Source organism: Athalia rosae, chromosome 7 (assembly GCF_917208135.1).
Source record: "Athalia rosae chromosome 7, iyAthRosa1.1, whole genome shotgun sequence".
NCBI lineage: Eukaryota > Metazoa > Arthropoda > Insecta > Hymenoptera > Athaliidae > Athalia > Athalia rosae.
Window position 1 is genome coordinate 3699149 of NC_064032.1, and position 19044 is coordinate 3718192.

The 19044-nt window shown below is 44.1% G+C and overlaps 1 protein-coding gene across 1 annotated transcript in view; it reads right to left on the reverse strand.

Moving 5' to 3' along the window:
• Window positions 1-19044, reverse strand: part of LOC105683115 (unconventional myosin-IXAa) — a 182197-nt gene that overhangs the window by 98668 nt on the left and 64485 nt on the right. The window contains exon 2 of the mRNA XM_048659117.1: window positions 15504-15631. The gene's annotated coding sequence lies outside the window, so the exon portion shown is untranslated. The remainder of the gene's footprint in view (window positions 1-15503; window positions 15632-19044) is intronic.

A 19044-nucleotide genomic window follows, 5' to 3' on the forward strand; every position in this document is an offset into this window, starting at 1 on the left:
ATGAGGAATAAGATTATTATAGTCACGAATAGAGACGCGATAGAATTATGTTATTAATTAAGAAAATAGAAAAAAAAAAAAAAAAAGGAAATGAATCGATAGGACCAAGGGAGGGGGAAAGATTCTACCTGATACTCTTAACACGCAATGAAAAAGAAAACGTTCGCCTGATTTATATTCAAATTTTTACCTTACGCTGCTGTACGGTACAACTGGTGAAGTCGTCAACCAGTTAAGACGAGTAATTGGTAAGATGAGAAAAGGAGAAGAAAAAAAAAAAAAGAAAAAAGAGAATCGATGTACTTTACCGATTTATCGCTTCCTCATATAAATTGTCCTGATCAGGATAATCAGAAACGATAGTTTTCATTGAAAAATGTGGTTAAAACTCGAATTGGTTCGCCGAAAACGGAGAGAGGATAGAATAAAATGAGATGAAGTACGGGAGGCGTGAGACGAAATGAATTTTAAATAATCGAGATACGAGTGTGGAGTTAATTTATATTCCATACGAGATAAATAAAGATGTTGGGTATAAATACAAGTCGATTAATAATTGGTCACAGTAGGTGAGTTATTTTAATGAGGTTATTAATCATAATCATCGAAATAAACTTTCAATCAGAATCAACTATATTTCTTCAATGTTGTTGTTGTTGTTTTTTTTTTTTTCTCTCATTTCATTTCATTTCGTTTCGTTTCGTTTATTTCATTTTTTATTATTTTTTTTTTTTTTCTTCTTTTCACGCTCAAGTTATAATACCTCTTAAATATATCAATCATCCTACTCACGCCGGTCTTCGGGCCGCCGCCGCCGCCGCGTTATATCGTCATTGAAAGTAATTAAAATTCATTTTAAATCGATATACCCGCTCGCTAATCATTACACCGATTTAAACATCCTTCGATATCATTACATTAATATCAAACGTCTCATGGTTCACTTCGGTTTATGAGAAGACACCGAAAAATAGAAAAGAAATTAAAAAAAACTGTTTTTTTTTCCCAACACTCGTACACTTCCACATATTAAAATCAACCGTGGCCCGATTTTTGTAACGCATGAAACTTTTTCTTTTTTTTTTTCTTTATTTCACATGATTAATGATCTACTTCTACCGCCATTAGTTCATACCGTTAATTAGCCCGTGACTTGACACGTTCGCTAACTAGCTCTTTTCAAGGTAGATCAAAAAAAAAATAGAAAAAAAAAAAACAGAAAACAAACCAAATTCAAATAATTATAGAAGCTCAAGGCACGTGTAGATTAATTCCTTGTAATTTATCTATAAGTTTTGTGCCCGTGCAAAATTGGTAGACGGATAGAAAAAGAAATAAAAAAAAAACTAGAAAAATTCGGCGAAAATTTTGTAGGCGAAAGAAATTTTTAAACATCTATTCGAATAAAGAGAGACGAGTAAGAAAATAAAGAGAGATCTACGAAGGTAAGATACACCGAGGTATGGATAGCTATGTGTTTTTATGTACGTGTACCCTTATATATATATACCTAAGCCTAAGTATAAGGTATGCATAAATATACCACTCCCAAGATAAAAATCTTTAGATATTCAAAAGAAGCAGGTAACGCTGAGGACCCGAGGTGCAGTGTGGGTAAGAAGAATAAAAGGATCATTTATATGTTAGCCCGTGTAAAACTCATTCCTCCTTAGAATCCTCTTCAAGGATTATTTCTGGTCAATCTTATACGATATTAACGCGCCGCAATTAACCCCAGCGAGTCAGATATATATATATATATAATTTAATTTTCATTTTTTATTATTTTTTTTGTTTTCTATCAAAACGAATTAAGTTAATTATCTCGGGTTGTTTAAATACATCCACATCGCGACTACCATATGCACACTCGACATCCACGTCATCGCGATCATCGTAATTATTATTATAACGACTACGACGACGATTATGACGATAACATTATATTCCGTCTAACCAAAGAGGACTTTTATAATCGTTTGATCATTTAATTCTAGACTCGTTTACGACGATCCCCTGGCGATTACGCATCCGTATAAATGGGTCAGGATTATTTATTAACGTTATGATTTTTTTTTTCGGACGTTTTTTTACTCATTTCGCGAGGAACGGAAAAAAATTAGAGAACGTTTACTAGATTCGTTGGAACCCGCCCGCGTTTTACGGAATAAAAAAAGAAATTTTTTTTGTTTTTGAGAAAAACGAAAAGGAGGACGGGGGACAAAAAAAAACGAAAACGAAAGTTCGGAGCACGGAGCACATTGTTCCAGGTGTTTGTCGAATCAGATAATACTTGATGCAACTTATACGGGTTTCCCTGGAAAAAAGAAGTGAGTCCTTTCGGGTCCTTCCTGACCCGCGGGTAATCCTGCCCGCCTATATATTACCGAAAAACTCGCACTCGGTGTTATTTTAACCGACTTTAGTAAGATCGTCAGACTTTCCGACGCTGTTTTTTTTCACGGTGTGTGTTTCTATTTTCTTTTTTTCGTTTTTTTTTTCTTTCTTTCTTTGAAAAAAAAGAAAACCAGAGATTTTTTGTTTTTTTTCCACCACTTCTCGTCCTTTTTCTTTCCCGTTTAAAGCACGGTGAATATAATGCCCGTGGCGTCCCTCACCTGCTATCCTCAGGGAGATCTGACCGACGGCATATAAACCTGAAACGTTTGTTTTCAGTCCCGTTTCGTTCAGCGTTTCATTTCATTTGACTCGGTTTCAGTGTTCATTGTTAGCGACGTGCCTAGCGAACAAATTACCTTTTGTTTCTTAAAAACCGCCATTATACCTATACCTCCACTTTACTCGACGCGGTTATTTAGTGGGTGACTTTTTTGCCCCCTACTGTTATATTATATTATAGTGGGGCTTTTTTTTTTGGGGGAAACGAAAAACAAAAATGGGGGAAGAAGATCAAGAAGTTCTCCCGCTTCCGAGAACTCGTCGTATCAAAAAGAATCAGATGCTGATAAGGAGGGGGGGTCCTTAAAATCCTCAGGGACGAAATAAGAGAGATACCAGGAAAAAAAAAAAAAAAACGTACGCAACCAGAGAGAGTGAAATATAAAATTCCCTCGGATTTCCACGCGCGAGAAGAAACTATCGAGAAGAATGAGAAGAAGAAGAAGAAGAAGAAGAAAAAAAAAACAAATAGAGAGAGAGAAAAGAAATTATTCGTGGGACGTCGGGAGCGATGCGAACGTTGAAATATCTTGGCCGGTATAAATTGCGTGGGCCAATATTATCCATGCGGTTCGATATCCACGCGTACGGCATCGGGAGAAGGTTTTTCAAGTCAACCACCACCGTGTAGCGTACTTTATAAACCGACAACGGAGCGCCGCGCAGCTGTTGAACCGCAGCAGTAAACCGTGGGCATAAATTAAACCTCGGAAACGGCAAGATCTCCAATTTCTTAAACCATTAAAAAACGTCCGCGGTTCGATGCGAGGCTCGGACCCATCGAACGGAATACGAAGTTACGCGGTTTTTCGCGACGTCGAGATTTCGAGAGGACTTCGGGGCCGGTCCCGGATTCCCGAAAAATTTACCGATTCCGAAACGAGCGTCGCTCAATCGCGGGGGATTCGAACACGTTTCCGCGCGTTCGAAGGAACTTTTGAAAAAAAAAATTTTCGGCGCGTACGCGTATAGGATACCACGTTGCGCACGGAGCGAGCGATAATTGCGTTTTAATGCCGGTTCGCTTTACGTGTGGATGGCGCTTAATAAGCTCCTTAAGCTGCGGGATAAAATAAATAATGATATTCATTGTGCGCAGGCGAGCGCGCGGTCGGGGCTAACCAGAAAAGCATTTATCTTCACTGACACTCTGTTTATTAAAAATAATGACTGGTGGAGCTACACACGCCGACCCGTTCCCCCCCGCCCGTTACCAACCACCAACCAACCACCACCGGTGCAACACGTCCACGTCCACGTTCAGTTTTCGGACGCGGAACGTTCGGCGGCTCACGTCTCACCCCGTTCGCCCCCTCCATTTTTCGGCGGCCACGCGGAGACACACCGCGTACCAGCGAACGAGGATCTAACAGGTTGTTTCGGAGATAAGGCCTTCCCTAAGGCGCTGCCCCGATTCACCGGGAATCGGCGCGATTTCGGAGGTGACACGACCGAATTCCTAATCTCCGGAATCGCCGCGTGCTTTCCCTCCTCCCGATTCGTTTTGGCTTTTTTTTTTTTTTTTGAGTTTCTTCTCGGCGTCGTCGCGCGACAGCGGGGCCTAGAAACGCACGGGACCGTTGCGGCGTCGGAGCGGAGAGTATCGTGGGGTTTTTAAGGGTTTTGGAGATAAATCAAAAACGTTTCGGGTGCAAATAGGCCACTCAACCCTTCGAAGGAAACACTTCATCAACGAGGCGAAACGGCGTATTCCCCATCGGCTATGTTTTAATTTATATACAAGTTGTTTCGGACTTCCAACGAATGATATGCACGCAACACCCGGGAGTACGCCGAAAAAGGATGCGCAGTATCCACACCGATCGGTTGAATGAGAAATATGAAAATAAAAAAAAAAAAAGGAAGCGAAGCGAGGGAGGAGGAGGTACCGGGTGCCCGGTGGTTCTTCGGATGTCCGATTCATCGATTTTCCAAACTGGAACCCGCGAGCGTCAAACGGCCGACAAATCAAACGTTCTAGAAATACAAACCGATACATTATATTTCCCCCTCGCGTTTAAAATATGTCCGTAAAGGGTGTTCGAAAGATTGTAATTATATTATAAATTCAGAGATTAAAGATACGACCGAATTACAACCTACGGGGAAAGGAGGATCCATCCACGTATCACCGCTTAGGGTCGGTATAAAAAAATAAATTCGAGCATCTGCTCCTCCGCAATCGTCGATACGAGAATCATCGTCGTCGTAGTTTCGTCCACCTCCGATTAAAAAACCCTAAAAACTCTCATCCCGCGGGAAAAACCATCTCGTTCGTTCCCATCCTCCTCCTCCTCGTCGCAGCGAACGAAAATCTACGAGAGTCGTCCGAATTCCATTTATAAAATTTTTCTACCGGCGAAGCGGCGCGCGGCGCGCGGCGGTAGGGGGGGTTGGTCGGGGGTTGGGGGGAATTTCGAGGTGTAAGGTAGAAAACAAAGGAACATCATTCGGATGATGCACGAGGTGTGTTTAGTCGCACGATAGTGACGGGGAGGTTCGAGGTTCGGCACGACGGGAGCCGCCGTATCCGAGTATAAGAGCGCTCTCTCTCCTCTCCTCCTCCTCCTCCTCCTCCTCCTCCTTCTCCTCCTCAGCTCGCCGAGGCGAGCTCGCGAGAAGGTGTCCTCCTCGTTCCCCTAACAAGACTCGAGAATAGAGCCGTCAAAGCCCCGGGGGGTGCGAGACTCCGTAGTCGGTCGGACCCCCCGCTGGTCACCATCTTGCTTTTTATTAACGAGAGAGAGAGGGAGAGAGTGAGAGAGAGAGAGAGAGAGCCGAAGACGCTCGGGTTCCCGGGCGTCCCTCGCGGGTTTCCCTTCCGCGCCACGGGAACGAGCGGGACGACAACCGGTCCGAGGAATACCCGCGAAGCGACCGGCCGCGAAGGGGAAAAATATCCGAACGCTAGTGCGAAGGAATTCATTAGGCATCTCGCGTTAATGACGCTAAGCTTCCATATTATACGTATATATATACAGAACGGCATCGGCTTCCAACGGCCGTCGGGACGTTTAACTCTTCTCGTATAATGTATACGTACGTACGAACGCTCGCACACCGTTTACACAGACGGGCGTATGTTTCCGAAGCTTTTTTTCTTTCTCCAAGCTTCACTCGCACGCCGTAATCCTATGACACTCGACCGACGTCTTTTTCTCCTATATGAATAAACGAATGTCCCGCTATCGATTTCGCCCTCCTTCTTCCCTCCCCCCTTCCCTCCTCCCTCCTCCCTCCTCCCTCCCTAATTTTGACTCAACGATTCCTCGACCCTCGCGGTAATTCGTCGCCTATCCGATCGTTGTATTTCGATCCTGGATATCCATCCGAACGGAAGACTAATCGTATACGACGGGAGTCGGAACCATCTGATTCCGGGACGGTATCTAGCGCGGTGTTTCTCGCGCGTGTCTCGATGTCAATGGAAAAGTCGCGCGTCGCTCGTTCGTAGCTTCCGTGAGCTTCTCTCGTTGGAACGAGTGTACGGGTAGCCCGTCTCACAGTCGGCAGGCTGTGTCGACTCTCGAGGTGAGAACGCGGCGTACGATTTTTCATTCACCTCGTTCGTCCGTTATCGACGTGAGCGAATCGCGACGAAATTTTTCAAGGGAAAAAGGTGACGTCGTATCCGAGACTCCGTTGAGGCTATAAATTTGACGAGAAAAAAAAAAAATGAAAAAATAAATAAAATAAAAAGCGAGAGCGTTAAAACGCGTATATTATTAAAGCGAACCGCGAAACGGCTTATAAGTAGCCATAAATAACGAAGCGCGTAGACCCGAATTTTCTACCTCCTACTCTCCACCTTTTTCACCGAAGAAACATCGTGACGCTTCCTTCGACTCTCGACGGTTCGCCAAAAAGTACTTCTGTACTCTACGTACCGCGTAGCCTATCGGAGTGACTTTTGGAACCGACGAACTACGAGGAAAAATTTTCCAAGAATCGAAATACGTCTTCGAGATCCGAGAGAGAGAGAGAGAGAAAGAGAGAGAGAGCGTCGAGTTTGAGGGCTACGATGAAAATGAGCCTTCGCGGAGAGTAAGGAGACATCCGTCGGTGATGCGCGTCGAGTAGAACTGCCCGGTTCCACGGAGATGGTTAACGGACTCTTTTCTTTTTTTCTTCTTCTTCCTCTTCTTTCTCTTCTTCCTCCTCTTCTCTCCTCCTCCAAGCTCGGCTCAAAAGTTTTGAGCAAAGTCTACCTATGGCAGACTCCGCTACGGCCGCCACGGCCGGCCGGCGCTCTCTGCCTCGCTTTACAGGGTCTTCGCTATCGGAGATGAGATCGGATCTCGGGGCGGGCAGGCGATGTTGGTATAACAAAACACTGTCCGGTGATGAGCGTCATTACCCCTACCCGAAGAGGAACTCTCGAGGCCCGTCTCAACGGCGGCCATCTTGGACGTACCTCGGTGCAGTGGCTGGTTCGCTTGCACCAGGTTCGCAGGTGGTAAACGGCGAAAGTATTGTCGCTCGCCGAGCGGATACATCGTCTCGCGAACGAACGGGTCCTACGTACCTACCTACCTACCTACCCCAGCGTACGACGTATGCGGAAGGCGCGTATCGCCGTACCGATTACGCGCGGACGCAACGGACGCGATTAATTCAACCGTTGATTAATCATCGATCAACGGCAACGCCCGCGCGCGCGATCCACACGGTCCTCGCGCTTCCGAGCGAGGCGAGGTATCGGCCCAAAAATCATTTTTCTAGTAATTTTTTTGTGCCCCGCTAAAAAAATTTCACACTCAGCCATCGAGTGATTTTCGCGGTTTTTTGGGAGCCGGGTTCCCCAAAAATCGGTCTACACGAGGTCGAAAATCCGATGGGTGTAACGTATGTCGAATAAACCGTTATTATATAACGGGGGCGGGGGGGAGGGAGTAATCCAGAAGCGGCGAGATCGATCGATCTAGTTCTCTATCCTGGCGAACCTGGTGTATCATCGTTGAGCCGAATGTCAAAACTTTCAAGGTCGGTGAGGGATACCCAGAGGTCCGCTCCTCGTATCCATGGCAACCATCGGGCGGCCGCCACACGCTCCCGCGTTCCGCCGCTTCCCTCCGAACACCGTAGCGTTTTCAGCGAAGCAGCGTTCCGCGGGATCAATTGCGGATACTCCCGTGTTCATAGGTGGTGGTACTGGCGGTGGTACCCATATACCGAGTCACCGGGGACACGTTTGAAAACGTGCGCACGTGTGTGCGTAACCTGGCTATGTATAATGTATATGTCTATGTATATAACAGTGTACGGAGTGTGTACATTCCACTTATGAAGTTGTGCGCGCGGTGTTTGCTTTGCACCCTTTCTCCCCCTTGTTCCCCTTTTCGCTCGGCGTCACGGGGTACCGCGTACATCTATCTTTCTTCTTCTTCTTCTTCTTCTTCTTCTTCTTCTCTCTTTTTCCCCTCTTCGCAAGCGCTCGGTGTATATCGCCTCCGGGGTCCCCCGCACCCTCTCTCCTTGTCCCTCTTCTCCTTCGTTCGGCGATCGTTCCTCCGCCTCCGCCCTCTCCCTTTATACATATACCGGCTCAGTTCGAAACGCTCATTTCGTCGCTGCTGCTCCTTTTCTCCATCGTCCGTTTATTATCAGCAATTTGGCGCGCACTCGCGTGAGCGTAATTTCATATATTGGTTTTCTCCCACCCGACGATCACCCTTTTTTCTTCTCTTCGCTTTTTTTTCTTCCTTCCTTGTTCGTCTTTTGGATGTTTTTTTTATGCTTCTTTTTTTTTTTTTTTGCTTCAAGTTCGAAACCACCCCACCACTTCTTTGACTTCCTCGGGCTAGGCGATGATCCTCCTCCTCCTCTACTTCTCTTTCGGCGCGGCTTCGCTGCGGGAACTTTATAACGCTCCGAAGAACGACGAGACTCGGGCAGGTGCGGTGCGAATAAATTCGCAAAAAAAAGCCAGTCTTCGATTTCAATTATTCGAAAAACTGATTTACTGATTTCCGCACTAGGATCGAAAATCTATGCGCCAAACGATCTAACTGTAGTTCCAACTTATCCCCCGAGGATTAAAGCGGGATTAAAATTAACTACCCGCCAGTTCGTTCGGTTGTGTCCGACTTCGTTTACATAGCGTAGAAGATTTTACCACTGGCAAATTTCGCCTCAACAATCGCAACAATTCGGTTCAACGTCGAAGCTACAAAGTCGAATGCACAACGGCACGGAAAAGTTAGGGGGATGATTTTTGGCCAAAATGGCGGCCGCCGTCCCCCGCCTCTAGATTCTCAAAGACTTCGCTTTATCCCTAAATCTATTTTGCTAAACGCCGGTTTCGGCCTCGTCCACGCGCGTCCGACAATCTTTACGGAATTACCGACAGATTATCACTTGCCCGCCCACCGTTGAGCCCCGTTTAATATATATATATATATACCTGACCTCCCGAAAACCAGAAGGATTTAAAAGTCCACAGCCAAACCGAGTAACGACGTCGGAAGCTACGTACCCTATACACGAAGTCGTATCCAAAATTTTCTACCGCGAACAACCGTCGAGTCAACCAAGTGCCCGCCGAAAAATCGACTTTTTCCCGGTACTCAGGAGCCCGCCGAACGAAGTAAACGAAACGATCCTCCCCGAGAGAGAGAGCAGGTGGGTTTCGAAAGGCGCGTCGGGAGCAGCACAATTCGGGATCGGTGATATAAATTCGTGTAGAGCGCGATGCGCGCCGCTCCAGACCCATTAGTTTAGGGTTCTTCGAGAAGAATAAAAATGAGGCGCTTGGCGAGGGATGCGTCGGCAGTGCGCCGGGGGCCTGCCATGAATCAAGGGATCACACCCTTGTTAGCGAAGTGCGCGTGTGCGGTACGGCACCCCGTTTAAAAAAAGACCACGTCGTCCCGTATCGGGGCTCCCTCCCCTCCCCCCTCGTCCCTCCTCCTCGTGTATATACATATATTTTATACAACGTTGTATTCTCTTCTCCTCCCACTCGCCCCGGTTTTTTTTTTTTTTTTTCATACAAACTACCGCACGATATACCCACAGCTCAGGCGCATCGCGCCCCCGGGGGCACGAAAATGAACGAGAGGCAACACCTACTCGTTCCCTCCGACTGCGGTGATCATTTCAGCGACGTAACAAAAGAGGAATCCGTATTCACTTTTGAACCACGCGTCATTTTTTCCGCAAACTCTACGCGGATTCTGCGTTGGGCCGAACGATCGGGATGGGAGAAAGAAAAAAAAATAATAATTCACTCGTTTCCGTACAGAGCTGCCTTTTTTTTTCTATTTCGTCTTTCTTTCTTTTTTTTTTGTTTTCTATCGAGGCCAATCTCTTTTATCATCCAATTAGAGTATGATTTAGAGCGAGCGTTTAGCGCGTCGTTTAACGGTCGTAAAAAAAAAAAAAAAAAATTTCTCAACCGGCCCGTAATCAGTACAACATTAAAATCATTAGGGTTCTTCTACGGGTGCGCAATTTGCCAATTAATTAACGTATACGCCGACTGGGTCAAGTTTACGACAACGAAGTCGACGACTTTGAGAAATCAGAGGGAAGGGGATGTTGTAGTCGGGACGATTTTTTTGTGGTTCACGTTCCGTGCGTCTACGGATGCGGGTGAAACTATTACGCGAGTAGTTACGAAGTTTTGTTTGGGTTCGGGTTGAACTCGGCTTGTTTAAAGATTTGAGAAAATTAATTTGTTAACCGATTGAAAAGTCAGAGTTAACCAACGGCTGACAAATGGACAACCGCTAATTAGCCAACGAAACTAAATCAATCTTCCGAAACTAGTTGAGCTGTTAATAGGAACAGCGTTAAACGATCTCGTACGGGTTCCCCTCCGTGCACCCGACGCTACACGGGCATACACACGGAATACGGTCGTCGGTCGAAAAGGAACTCGGGAAAGGAAGATACGGGGGGGAAGAAGAAAAAGGAAAGAGACGAACGAGCGAATCTCCGATGACGAGAAAGAAGAAGAAGAGGAACGACCAATCGAAATCCACGATGCCCACAGTTCGTACATCTCGCCTAACAAGTGGGGATGAAAAATATAAGAAGAGAAACGCTGGAGGAAGAAGAGGAGGAAAGAAGAAGAAAAAAAAAAAAAGAAGTAGGAGATGAGTTCCACTTCTACTTTTTGTTGCCCCCTAATTAGGGGCCAATTATAGCGAGCAGGCGCTTGCCTCCACACAATACCCTCGGAGGCAGCCCGAGCGGCGTTATACTCCTCCGGCCGAGTGGGTATTGATGGGCGCAGGTGATTAACTTCCATTTCTTTAAGTTTTACTACGTTAGAGCTCATGGCTCAGCGGTTTCACCTAACCAACTAAATACGACGATTAAGGTGTTCGCGTACCCGGTACAACCTACGTGCACGTGTAGGTATAATAACTCCACCTCCGTATTTAACCTTCCGATTGCGTTGCCGGTGAAAATATTCTATATAAAAGCTGAGAAAGTTTTTTTCACCACCGGGCATTCCGATTCCCGGCGTCGTCGTCGTCGACTTTTGCCCGGTATCACGACGACGACGATAAAATTTCGCGATGAAAATCTAACGCGACGTGGGGAAAAACGCTGCGATCGCGGAAACTGCAGCTTTGGGGAAAAAAATTGGAGCGATTTTTTTTTTTTTTCTTTTGTTCGCGGACAAAATTTTCGAGACCGTAAAATTTTCCTCGTCGACTAGAGCGGGACGCGGGAACTCGAGAGTAGGGTATAGTATATACGTATATAAATCGAGCATCGAATCCAAACATCTGTTTATTCAGCCAATTATAGAAAGGTGGACAATAATTTCAGTCGGCTAATCAGCTTAGGTAGGTATCATAATGCAGTCGAAACTACGGGGGGTTAGGTGCAGCGGCCGGTGGATGCACCGTACACGTGGGATCTGATAAACCCGATCTTATTTATTGCCTTAGCTTATTTCTCGTCTCTATGTACAAAAGGGGGTTTATACGTGTACACCTAACTATAATAACTATACGACTTCTATACAAACTACATGCACTTTGTACACATACCCCCCCGTCGCATTTACGTACGTATATATGTATATAATACAGATTTCATATGCTAATTCGTTGATTAACAATACCATGATGGCGTTTCGTCATTGCCCGGAGAAAAATAAAGATATGAAAAAGATGGCGATGCCTCACAGCGTCTGATCGTAATGCATTTTGGATTTACATGTTAATTCCTTCCCCATTTTTTTTTTCCATTTTTTTTTTTTTTTTGTTTGAATTTCGTCAACGATTGGCAGAAAATACAAAGTTATAAATATATATATATGTTTTTGACCGGCGATCGGAAGAAACAATTTTTGATTCAATTTTTTTTTTTTTTTTTTTTGGTTTCGTTCCGGGAATTCGTAGGTTCGAATTGGGGCGGTTGTAGGGGATGCGGAACGGTCGGGGGGAGGGAGGGGGGGGGGGGGTACGTGATGGAAATTCGGAGACAACTATATTAAGAGGAAGAAGGAGATACGATCTCCTCTGATCCGTAGCGAGAGAAAACGTCATGCTGAGAGAACCTGGTCACACCTCGGAGCCACGGGGTGCCGAAGCCTTGATTCAATTATACCTTTCTAGCTTAGGTTTCGTTTCGTTTCATTTCGTTTCGTTTTAATTCCATCCCCGAAAATCATCCCCGAGAATCCTCGGCCCCCCCCCCCCCCCCCATTTCGACTAAAACCCTCAATTTTCAACCCTCCTTTCACCGTAATCGTGCTCAACGTCGAAATGATGGGGAAACAAAAAAAAAAATAAATAAATAAATAAATGAGTAACAAAACGGGAGGGGCGAGAATCAATTTTCGAAAATAGTGTTGCACGGTGTTTGAAAATTGATGTGAATCCATCACCCGTAGGTTTTGCAAAATTTTTAGCTTATTTTCAAGATATTCGATATAATTTCACGCAGTGTTCGGACCTTACAGCTTCGGTCACGTGGTATTTTATGGGGTTTGGATGAAAAGGACGGTGGTGCGGCAGCAGCCTCGGCGCGCAGTACGACGCCGATTGTATCTAAGGCAGCTAATACAGTTGTCGTGAATATCTTAACCAGTCGAGGCATTCCTTGGGATTTTTTATTTATTTATTTATTCATTTATTTTTTTAATTTTTTTCTGATCCCGGAGTTTTCGTTCACCTTAAACCACCGGCGGTTACGGAGCGAACTCCCCGGGACGCCCATTCATTCCGTAGAAGCATCCGCTAATTCGAAATCACGGCAGTTTGATGATTGCCCCTTTCGCTTTCAGCGTACTTTTCAACCCCTTCCGAACGTCGCCAAACTTCGGATCTACACCCCCGATTCTCGGGGGTCCGGATCCGCCGAAATTTGGCAAAATTCGTCATCCGCGAGGACCGGAAAAGCATCGAATATTTCTTTTCGTTTTTTTTTTTCTTTTTTCGTTTTTTTTTTTATCAAGTATTTCGTGTAAATTCGATTTTCGGAACACGGTTACACCGGTGTACCGTATCGGGTGATAAAATCTCTCTCCGGGACTTCGAACATCGTTACAGTTTGATTTTTCCTTTTTCCATTTCGTTCGTTTCGATTTCTTTTTGTTATACGTTTTTCATCCGGTGGTAACAACAATCTCGCTTCGGATCTGGTCGGACATCGTTCTTCGGATTTCGAGCGGCAACTGCGCGGCCGTGGCGCAGCGCTCGAATAATCGTCTCAATTAATTGTCGGGGCTAATTAAAGCTAAACTCTTCGAGTAATTAACGGTTGACCCTATCGCTCAACGAGATCCAACTCGATCGTCGAACGGGGCGCGTTTCGGGTAACGATGCTCTACGATTTTTTCAGAGACTGCGGAAAAAAAAAAATAACGACAAATCGGAAATAACCGACGATGAAAATCGCAATGGGTATCGAGATCCCGTCGTCGCGTTTCGTAACGAAAATTCGCCACCGATATAAATCGGCCTTCCTTATTTCGCGCGCGCCTCTTATGATATTTACCGTCCCGCGGAGTTGAATTTTTCAAAGCTCCACGGGCGTCGTCGGTGTGGCATTCTCGAGGGCCCGGAGTCGAATAAAAGTGAAGAGGGTATCGGGGGGAGGGGGCGCGCGCTGATCGGACACAGAGATTCTGAGAAACGGACATTTTTCAGATTTTAACAGAACCGAGCGACACGTGTAGACACGCCTAGCTAGTTTTATTTGAATTTGTAAGATATTTGTGGGCTCGGAATTAAGTTTCTTTCGGATGTTGCTGGCGATATAAAGCCATCAGTTTAATAGTTATATCCCACAAATAGCCCGCTCGCTGGAAGGCGAGCCTATGACCGAGTCAAATGCCCACTTAAATCGTTCCCCCGCCAATTAATTAACCCTCTCGAAAAGCCGAACGGCAAAGTTTTTTCCCTTTTTCTTTTTATTTATTTTTTTTTGCTTTCCTCTTTCTCTTTTTGGAATAAGAAAAATTTCACCGTTTAAGTAAATACTTTCAAATTAACGCTTGTTTAAAAACCCTCCATCAACCATCGCGGTCACATCTTCCGACGTGTGGAAGTAAAAAAGGAGAGAGAAAAAAAACGGCGAACGTTGATTGATTTACCGAAGGAATTACGAAACTTCCACACCCTTTCGGACGGACGGAAAAATAATTATCGATAAATAATTTAACCGCATGTACGGAAATCAAAGATGCAACAAAGCAGAGAAGTAATAATCGTTTATACCGTCGGGAGCATTGTCTGCATTGTTTAAGGGGAGGCTATACGACAAACGCGTCTCGCATATAGAATATTATAATACGCCACACAGCGCGAACCTTCGTACATGAATAAAAAAAGAAAAAAAGAAAAAAAGAAAAAAAAAATTCAAAAGAAAATAATAAAATTATGTGTACTATGTGCGCGGGACGTCGGAATGAACTCCGAACACCCTCGCAAAAAATAAAATGAAATTTGCCAAAAAATCGATGGATTTTTTTTTCTTTTGCTTCCGATACACCGAGGCGTGTAATCGGGAAAAAAAAGAAAATACTGAAATTTTTGTACGCGATAAAAAAAAAAAAGGAAAGGAACGTAAGGGAAAAAATTATCCGCAAATTTGGTGTCCGGTGTCCGGACAGCTTGGTTTTATTTAAGCGGTATTTTTATAGCCGGAAATCACGTTTCTGATGTGTGATATTCTGAATCAGGTATATTATATATATATACCCGGTCGCGTTGCATCTAATACCCCCATAGGCATTGTTTTTTTCCGTACGACGATTATATTTTCAGATCTAATCGGCTTCGGTTATCTTTCACGGTGAGAATATCCTGTCGACGAAATCGTGACTTTTCTCTTCGACTTTTTCTCCAAGTTTCGTTTCATTTTCCCCACAACCCCCTTCCCCCCTTTTTTTCCGCTCGTCGAACGGGTCTTTCGACGAGACTGTTGTATTTTATAATCGTTCGTTCAATGGTTAGAAACTAAACGTTTCGTGATCGCACTAACGAAACGGTTCTTTCGTCGGCTGGACAATTATCCGCTACCAATTGACAGTCAGATCGCACGATGCAACGATGAACGCGATTCATATGTGTACCTGTGATGCTAATGGCAGTTCCAGCATTGACAGGAAATGCGTTACACATGCATTTCGTTCGACGCTGCGCGCAGACCACTGAAGGAAAATTATCGAGCGAATTTCCTCCGTCTGCGTTGCGATCGAAGTAAAAAATATCAAAATCTCGCGTCGCCGCATTTTTTTTGTTCTGCCGGAGATCGAGGTCGAGAAAAAGGTATTCGGGGTATCCATGGCCCCGACGCAACGCGGTAGTATTTAATTAATTATTCGTCGTGACGCGATATAATTAAAATGTACTCACCGCCGCTGCGACGACGATATGATCGTTTCAACGGAAGCTGACGTGACCGACGTAGTTGACGGGTTGACGGGTTGACGCCCGACTTCTCGCCTCGTTCGAATTCAATTCTCTCCGTATTCCTCGTCGCTCTGTGGACATATAGGAAAGAAATATAAAGTGGAATAAAATCGAATGCGAAGGTGTATCGGGGTGCGTTCGTACGCACGTACGAAAATGTCTGACGGGAAACGCGACGCAACGTAACGCAACGTTAGTCCGGCTTCTTTTCTCCGTCGAACGGCTCACGGTAGGAAAAAAAAATACACCACCGTAAGCGACGCCGAGTGAATGAAAAATTCGAGAACTTGTCCCACGCGATCATCTGCTGCGCTCGGCGATACTTCCGTTTCGAACACTTCGACAAGCACGATTAATACTTCGAAAGCCGAAAAAAAAAAAAACACTAAAAACTTAGTTCGAAACGTCCCGAGGCAACAGATATTATCAGCGGACCCAAAATACGATATTTCCTCCTCTTTCTCCAATTTCCTTCTTTTTTTTTTTCCCTCGCTCTTTCTATTATATCTACTCCAGGTACTTTTTTTCACGCGCTGTACGCACGCGGGTTCCTCGATCGAAAAAAGCTCGATAAAAGAAAAATCTTTTTCGCGACACACAAATTTCTTCATCCCTTTTAATCTCATCTGAACTCGAGCTTTTTTTCTCGCTGGAGAGAAAAAAAAGCAAAAAATTCACCGTAGCGTATATTACGAAGTAGCCGTTATACGGTAAGTCGCGATCGATCATCTCCGCGCGATATTTTACAAGTATTTTATTTTTTTTATTTTTTTTTTCTTTACTCGTGATACGTGTTCGTGTAATTTGCGCCGTTTGTGTACGGTTATAATATGAATTACCGGTAAGTAAAGAGATGGAGAGTTAGAGAGGGTACGCAGAGAAACCAATAGCTATTATGCGTAGATAATGTATTAACTGTATTGTTTATGACTAGCCTAACCTGAGCTGACAATGAGTTACTATGCATAGATATATATATATATATCTATTCGTTTGATTAATAGACAAGTTCTCCAGGTAGGCGATGGCCGCTTGAATTGTTATACGAACACCGCGAACGTATCTACGCGCTGTCTTTTTTACCTCCTCCGTGTTGGCTCGATGGCGATCGTCGATCGAGGTATCAGTCGGTCCTACTCTCGACTCCCATGTGATGCACGTTTTCTCGCACGAATATCTATCCAGCCTAGTGTTAACGGTCCCGAGCCACCAGAAAATTGAAAGAAAAAAAAAAAAGAAAAAAAAAAAGAAAAAAGAAAAGAGCTTCTTCCTTCTCTCTACGGTGATTGATACCTCATCTCGCGTCGTAACACGCGCTATACACGCGACCCGACGCTCCGGCCGTATTTTTATTTTCTTCGTCAAACTTCGGACGTCAACCATCTCCTCTTTCTTCTTACCGTTCGAATTTTTTGTTCGACTCATCCAAATTTAATTGTACATTTATCCGGTCGGATATCGTTTTGTCGATTTTTACGAGGGTTCGATTATTCGTTTACTTGTGATTATTTTTTCTTTCTTTCTTTCTTTTTCTAAAAAAAAAAGGGGGGCGGGGGGGGGGGGGAAAGATAATACGGAGCGTGCGAGATAGACGGGATAATATTTGAGGATATAATATAAAGTCGACGGTATTAAACTTTCTCCGTTTAAAATGTACCTAACAACGTTTATAGCGCTGGTAAGGTTATTTGAATATATACGTACATAGCTACGTACGTACGTACGCGATATATCTAGGCCACGTTGCGTACGTACACGTATATGTACACATGTATCGCGTCTAATGTACGTACATTATACCCGTATAATTGCTATACATTAAATATTAATACACGCGAACCTTATAAATAACCGATTACCAGTCAACGCCATTATAACGCGATTATACACCGAGCGTTCGAGCTAGCCGGATAGAAACTGAAGAAAATTAGAAGAATCGAAAAATTGAGAAAACTAAAACGTAGATGCGGGAATTACCGTTAACGGTGATTCGATCACGTTTGATTTAATTTTCCGTTTCGTCGAATAACTTTTTTTCACCGTTTCCCCCCCCCCCCCCCCCCCCGTTCCGCGGTTTTCTGCCGAATAACGTGTGTCCCGAACAGGAGTTATACAGGTCTCTGTACATAATATATATGTATATGTATATAAATAAGTTCTGATTTTTTAAACAGTGAAAGTTTAAATGGTATGAGTGCGACATTACGATCGTACCGCGGTTAACAAGCGGTTGTCGTACGTGTGTGCATGCGTGAATAATTTCGCTTTCCGATCGCGTGTGGGATGGTAATATCCTACGACTTTTGACTGTTAATGAAAACGCGCTCGAAGCACAAACGCGACTGTATTATATCGTTACCGTTCCCCCTGTCACTTGGCGAAGAAATCTTTATAGACTTTACGTGCACCACGAGCTCCGAACTATCCTCATTCTCGAAAACAAAATAAATAAATAATCATTACGCGGTCTCACCCGTCTGAACAGAAAAAAAAAATAAATAAATAAATTAAAATAATAAAAATCATTTCGATTCCAATTTTTAATTTGGAATAGAAAATTTTTTAGAAAAAACTCTGACGACCTTTCAATCGTTGAGCATTTTTTTTTTGGTCAATTTTCCGATTAAAAGAAAGTATAGAATCTGGATGTCCAGATGAAACCTCTTTGAAGAAAAAAAAAGGGAGAAAACTCGTGGGGTAGATTACGAATTCTGTCCCAACGTCGTGTATTTTTCTTTTTTCAATAATAATACACTTATTTTAATAATGTTTTTTTTTTTTTTCTCGAAGTGTTATTTGTTCGATTTTATTTTTACCCGTAGGTGTAGTTATATAGATGGAATAAAGGGGCGATGATCCATAAATAATGTATGGCTCTCCCGCGTCTTGTGTCTTCGACCTGTAATTTCATTGCGAAGGCGTTGGTTTAGACTTTGGCGCCTCCGCCCACACGGTTAACAAAAGTCCAACGGAACGTAGGATCGAACGAACGAACGAACGAAAGAGAGAAAGAAAAATCGAAAATAACCATACAATAATTTAAATACACCCGCCGCACCGCACCGCGAACGGCAGCTTTTAACGGCAGCAGTTCTTTTCTCATCGCGCACACTTTTACACGCGCGCTATTCGTCGTGTGTTATTTTTTAAACGCTTATGGATTCTTCGACTACTTTCTTCCTTTTTCTCTCCACCGTTCTCCTCTCGTCGAAGATTCAACCCCCAAGAGTTGCGGGTACGGTTAGAAAAAAAAAAAAAAACCTCGCCCAAGATATCGTTGAAGGACTATCACGAAAAACAATCACGCCATTGTTAACGGCCACGTATAATTAACGATATTATCTCTCTCGGTATTATTAATTTACAACCGATCGAAGGAAGGCGTGCTCTTTGCGCCGTAGTTCCCTTCGTACGGGTCGCTTCGGAGCGTCGCGACGCCTCGTAACGTTGAATTATATGATAAGCTCGACTCTGCTGAAATTTA